This window comes from Oncorhynchus masou, unplaced genomic scaffold, assembly GCF_036934945.1.
Source record: "Oncorhynchus masou masou isolate Uvic2021 unplaced genomic scaffold, UVic_Omas_1.1 unplaced_scaffold_4636, whole genome shotgun sequence".
Lineage (NCBI taxonomy): Eukaryota > Metazoa > Chordata > Actinopteri > Salmoniformes > Salmonidae > Oncorhynchus > Oncorhynchus masou.
Window position 1 is genome coordinate 18,808 of NW_027011032.1, and position 5,691 is coordinate 24,498.

Sequence of the window (5,691 nt, forward strand, 5' to 3'; positions counted from 1 at the left end):
ACCTGTTTTGCTTTGTCACTATCGGGTTTTGTGTGTAGAGATTGATGAGGGGAAAAAACAAATGTAATCCATTTTAGAATAAGGCTGTAACCTAACAAAATAGGCATAAAGTCAACGGATCTGAATACTTTACGAAGTATCACCTGATTCAAATTATTATCAAAACTGGACTATTTGGAAAAGTATTTTGAAAATAGTAGAAAATAATACACTGCTAACATAATGGATATGTCTTTCCCTGGCAATAACATTTCCCGACTCAGATTACAGAGTAAATAAACACACCAGCCCAGACGTACCTTGGCCATGGCCTGTGAGTTGGTGAGAGTCTCTGAGAGGCGTGGGTAGGTGTAGGAGCTGTATGGGTGTGTCTGAGGGGACTCTTAAAGACCCCGCTGGCCCCGTAGGGCACGTTGGGCTCCTGGAGGCCGGACCCCGACCTGGGAGCGCTGTCGGATGGCCGGCGTGGGGCTGGTCTGCATCACGTACGACGACTTAGGCCTCTTCTCGTACTCGTCTCTGGACATGCCGCTGTAGCTCCACTCGCTATCTGGGTAGTTGATTTGCTCACTGTGCAGCGAGGCTCGCGATGGTGTCCCCACCATCGACGCATCCCGGTAGTCCTGACTGGACGAACCGCCTACGGACGCACGGTAGTACCCCCTGTCGTGGACCGGCAGACCCCCTGCGCTTCCACCCCGGACCCAGATCCAACCTCGTCGGCCAAAGCGTGCCCCCGCCACCTTGCTCTCCAAGTACGTGTGGTAGTCCGGAGGCAGCTTGGCGTAATCAGTCTTCTGAGGCATGGCATCGGGGTAGAAGGGAACGCGGGTGGCGTGGGTGAGGTGGCCATTCTGTTTGGGGAAGCGGTAGTGTCTCCCCACGGCCCAGTCCCCATCTAGAGCGAAGCCTTTACTGTCCTTCCTGTAGGGCTCCAGAGAGAAGTCCCTACTGGAGGTGTCCAGATCACAGGAGTAGCGGGAGTAGTAGTGGCTGAAGCCGTTCTCCTCAGGGGCGTTGGGGTGGGGGTGTGGAGGGTGGTGAGAGGGGGGTTTGGGGGCCCCAGACCCGGCCTGGTGGGGGCCCGTAGGGCTCTCTTTACGCAGGGAGTTGGAACGTGTCACAGAGATGCTGTCGAACTCCTCCAGGAGACCATTGATGGACGTGTCCTTCGGGGGCCGGTTCCCTCGAACGATGGTCTGGGGAACAGACAGTAAACACACAGTTAACGTACTGTAGCTATGCATCGCAGTGAGGGAACCATAGAAATAGAATGGAATAGGAAGATCCATTCTAGTAATTATATTTCTATGAAAGTAACTACCTGCCCATGCACAGTAGATGGACACAGTTAACGTGCTGTAGCTACGCATCGCAGTGAGGGAACCATAGAAATAGAATGGAATGGGAACGTCCATTCTAGTAATTATATTTCTATGAAGGGAACTACCTGCCCATGCACAGTAGATGGATAATAAGTAGCCATGATGATACAAAGGAAATATCTGTACTATCAATGGAAATATTAATAGAAATTGTTCCATTGAGTAACATTCCTCTGATGTGATGTGTATTATGTTTTTTGTGAGAAAATGAAAATGAGAGAGAACCGAATGCCTAGTTCTCATATAGCAACAATAGGCATATCCACACAGCCTGGTCTTATAGACTAGACGTAACATAGTAAACATACATCCAGGATACTCAAATGAGTACGATATGTTACATTTAGCATGGTTACTTAAGACAGAATATTACTTAAGGCAAAAAATAAATTAGGCTGGTTAGTCGGGGTGGATGGGTATGCGTACAACACAAACGTTTGTAAATTCAAGGTTGCGTGCTCAAATCGCATTGCAAACAACTTTCGAGTTTGAGCTAATTAGCAACTTTCCAACTTTACAACTTTTTAGCTACTTTGCAACTACTTAGCATGTTATCTAACCCTTCCCCTAACCCTAACCTTAACCCTTTAAATTAATACCTAACACTAACCTTTACCTTAACCTTAACCTTAAACCCTAACGCTAATCCCTAGAACACCTAACGTTAGCCACCTAGCTAACATTAGCCTTAGCCACCTAGCCACCTAGCTAATGTTTACCACAACAAATTGGAATTCGTAACATTTCATACTTTTTTCAAATTCGTAACATATTGTACAAATTGCAATGAGTAAGATATTGTACTAATTGGAGTGTCCCGGAATTACTTTTAATATGTTACGTCGCTCCACAACCCACTGTCAGTGTGAGTTGGAGAAAGGACGAAAATAGCTACCCTGAAATGTGAGAAGAGGAGAAAACAAAACGTATATTGGAAAAGATTATGTTCTATCCCATTTCTTTCCCAAAGATAAGCTTCAATTTCAGTGGGAGGAACTGATCAGGGCACATTAATAATTGTAAGGCGAAAGCACATCTGTTTAGGCGAGGTGCTGGCTAGCGGAGTAGAACACCTGTTTAGGAGAGGGTGCTAGCGGAGTAGAACACCTGTTTAGGTGCTGGCTAGCGGATTAGAACACCTGTTTAGGAGAGGTGCTGGCTAGCGGAGTAGAACACCTGTTTAGGCGAGGTGCTGGCTAGCGGAGTAGAACACCTGTTTAGGTGAGGTGTTGGCTAGCGGATTAGAACACCTGTTTAGGAGAGGTGCTGGCTAGAGGAGTAGAACACCTGTTTAGGAGAGGTGCTGGCTAGCGGAGTAGAACACCTGTTTAGGTGAGGTGCTGGCTAGCGGAGTAGAACACCTGTTTAGGAGAGGTGCTGGCTAGCGGAGTAGAATACCTGTTTAGGCGAGGTGCTAGCTAGCGGAGTAGAACACCTGTTTAGGAGAGGTGCTGGCTAGCGGAGTAGAACACCTGTTTAGGAGAGGTGCTGGCTAGCGGAGTAGAACACCTGTTTAGGCGAGGTGCTGGCTAGCGGAGTAGAACACCTGTTTAGGAGAGGTGCTGGCTAGCGGAGTAGAACACCTGTTTAGGTGAGGTGCTGGCTAGTGGAGTAGAACACCTGTTTAGGTGAGTTGCTGGCTAGCGGGGTAGAACACCTGTTTAGGTGAGGTGCTGGCTAGCGGAGTAGAACACCTGTTTAGGTGAGGTGCTGGCTAGCGGAGTAGAACACCTGTTTAGGAGAGGTGCTGGCTAGCGGAGTAAAACACCTGTTTAGGAGAGGTGCTGGCTAGCGGAGTAGAACACCTGTTTAGGAGAGGTGCTGGCTAGTGGAGTAGAACACCTGTTTAGAGAGGTGCTGGCTAGCGGAGTAGAACACCTGTTTAGGTGAGGTGCTGGCTAGCGGAGTAGAACACCTGTTTAGGAGAGGTGCTGGCTAGCAGAGTAGAACACCTGTTTAGGTGAGTGCTGGCTAGCGGAGTTGAACACCTGTTTAGGTGAGGTGCTGGCTATTAGAACACCTGTTTAGGTGAGGTGCTGGCTAGCGGAGTAGAACACCAGTTTAGGTGAGGTGCTTAGTGGAGTTGAACACCTGTTTAGGTGAGGTACTGGCTAGCGGAGTAGAACACCTGTTCAGGTGAGGTGCTGGCTAGTGGAGTAGAACACCTGTTTAGGTGAGGTGCTGGCTAGCGGAGTAGAACACCTGTTTAGGTGAGGTGTTGGCTAGCGGAGTAGAACACCTGTTTAGGTGAGGTGCTGGCTAGTGGAGTAGAACACCTGTTTAGGAGAGGTGCTGGCTAGTGGAACACCTGTTTATTAGAGGTGCTGGCTAGCGGAGTAGAACACCTGTTTAGGTGAGGTGCTGGCTAGCGGAGTAGAACACCTGTTTAGGAGAGGTGCTGGCTAGCGGAGAGAATACCTGTTTAGGCGAGGTGCTAGCTAGCGGAGTAGAACACCTGTTTAGGAGAGGTGCTGGCTAGCGGAGTAGAACACCTGTTTAGGAGAGGTGCTGGCTAGCGGAGTAGAACACCTGTTTAGGCGAGGTGCTGGCTAGCGGAGTAGAACACCTGTTTAGGAGAGGTGCTGGCTAGCGGAGTAGAACACCTGTTTAGGTGAGGTGCTGGCTAGTGGAGTAGAACACCTGTTTAGGTGAGTTGCTGGCTAGCGGGGTAGAACACCTGTTTAGGTGAGGTGCTGGCTAGCGGAGTAGAACACCTGTTTAGGTGAGGTGCTGGCTAGCGGAGTAGAACACCTGTTTAGGAGAGGTGCTGGCTAGCGGAGTAAAACACCTGTTTAGAGAGGTGCTGGCTAGCGGAGTAGAACACCTGTTTAGGAGAGGTGCTGGCTAGTGGAGTAGAACACCTGTTTAGGAGAGGTGCTGGCTAGCGGAGTAGAACACCTGTTTAGGTGAGGTGCTGGCTAGCGGAGTAGAACACCTGTTTAGGAGAGGTGCTGGCTAGCAGAGTAGAACACCTGTTTAGGTGAGGTGCTGGCTAGCGGAGTTGAACACCTGTTTAGGTGAGGTGCTGGCTAGCGGAGTAGAACACCTGTTTAGGTGAGGTGCTGGCTAGCGGAGTAGAACACCAGTTTAGGTGAGGTGCTGGCTAGTGGAGTTGAACACCTGTTTAGGTGAGGTACTGGCTAGCGGAGTAGAACACCTGTTCAGGTGAGGTGCTGGCTAGTGGAGTAGAACACCTGTTTAGGTGAGGTGCTGGCTAGCGGAGTAGAACACCTGTTTAGGTGAGGTGTTGGCTAGCGGAGTAGAACACCTGTTTAGGTGAGGTGCTGGCTAGTGGAGTAGAACACCTGTTTAGGCGAGGTGCTGGCTAGCGGAGTAGAACACCTGTTCAGGTGAGGTGCTGGCTAGCGGAGTAGAACACTTGAAAAAGAAAAGGAGAGCTGCTGGCTAGCAGAGTAGAACATCTGTTTAGGAGAGGTGCTGGCTAGCAGAGTAGAACACCTGTTTAGGAGAGGTGCTGGCTAGTGGAGTAGAACACCTGTTTAGGTGAGGTGCTGGCTAGCGGAGTAGAACACCTGTTTAGGCGAGGTGCTGGCTAGAGGAGTAGAACACCTGTTTATTAGAGGTGTTGGCTAGCGGAGTAGAACACCTGTTTAGGTGAGGTGCTGGCTAGCAGAGTAGAACACCTGTTTAGGCGAGGTGCTGGCTAGAGGAGTAGAACACCTGTTTATTAGAGGTGTTGGCTAGCGGAGTAGAACACCTGTTTAGGTGAGGTGCTGGCTAGCGGAGTAGAACACCTGTTTAGGAGAGGTGCTGGCTAGCGGAGTAGAACACCTGGTTAGGTGAGGTGCTGGCTAGTGGAGTAGAACACCTGTTTAGGAGAGGTGCTGGCTAGCGGAGTAGAACACCTGTTTAGGTGAGGTGCTGGCTAGTGGAGTAGAACACCTGTTCAGGTGAGGTGCTGGCTAGCGGAGTAGAACACTTGAAAAAGAAAAGGAGAGCTGCTGGCTAGCGGAGTAGAACACCTGTTTAGGTGAGGTGCTGGCTAGCGGAGTAGAACACCTGTTTAGGCGAGGTGCTGGCTAGTGGAGTAGAACACCTGTTTAGGCGAGGTGCTGGCTAGCGGAGTAGAACACCTGTTTAGGAGAGGTGCTGGCTAGCAGAGTAGAACACCTGTTTAGGAGAGGTGCTGGCTAGCGGAGTAGAACACCTGTTTAGGCGAGGTGCTGGCTAGCGGAGTAGAACACCTGTTTAGGAGAGGTGCTGGCTAGCGGAGTAGAACACCTGTTTAGGCAAGGTGCTGGCTAGCGGAGTAGAACACCTGTTTAGGTGAGGTGCTGGCTAGCGG

General features: G+C 50.1%; 1 pseudogene; it reads right to left on the reverse strand.

Moving 5' to 3' along the window:
- Positions 1–299: 299 nt before the first annotated feature.
- Positions 300–1,199, reverse strand: LOC135535238 (serine/threonine-protein kinase PAK 5-like; annotated as a pseudogene).
- Between the last annotated feature and the right edge of the window lie 4,492 nt (positions 1,200–5,691).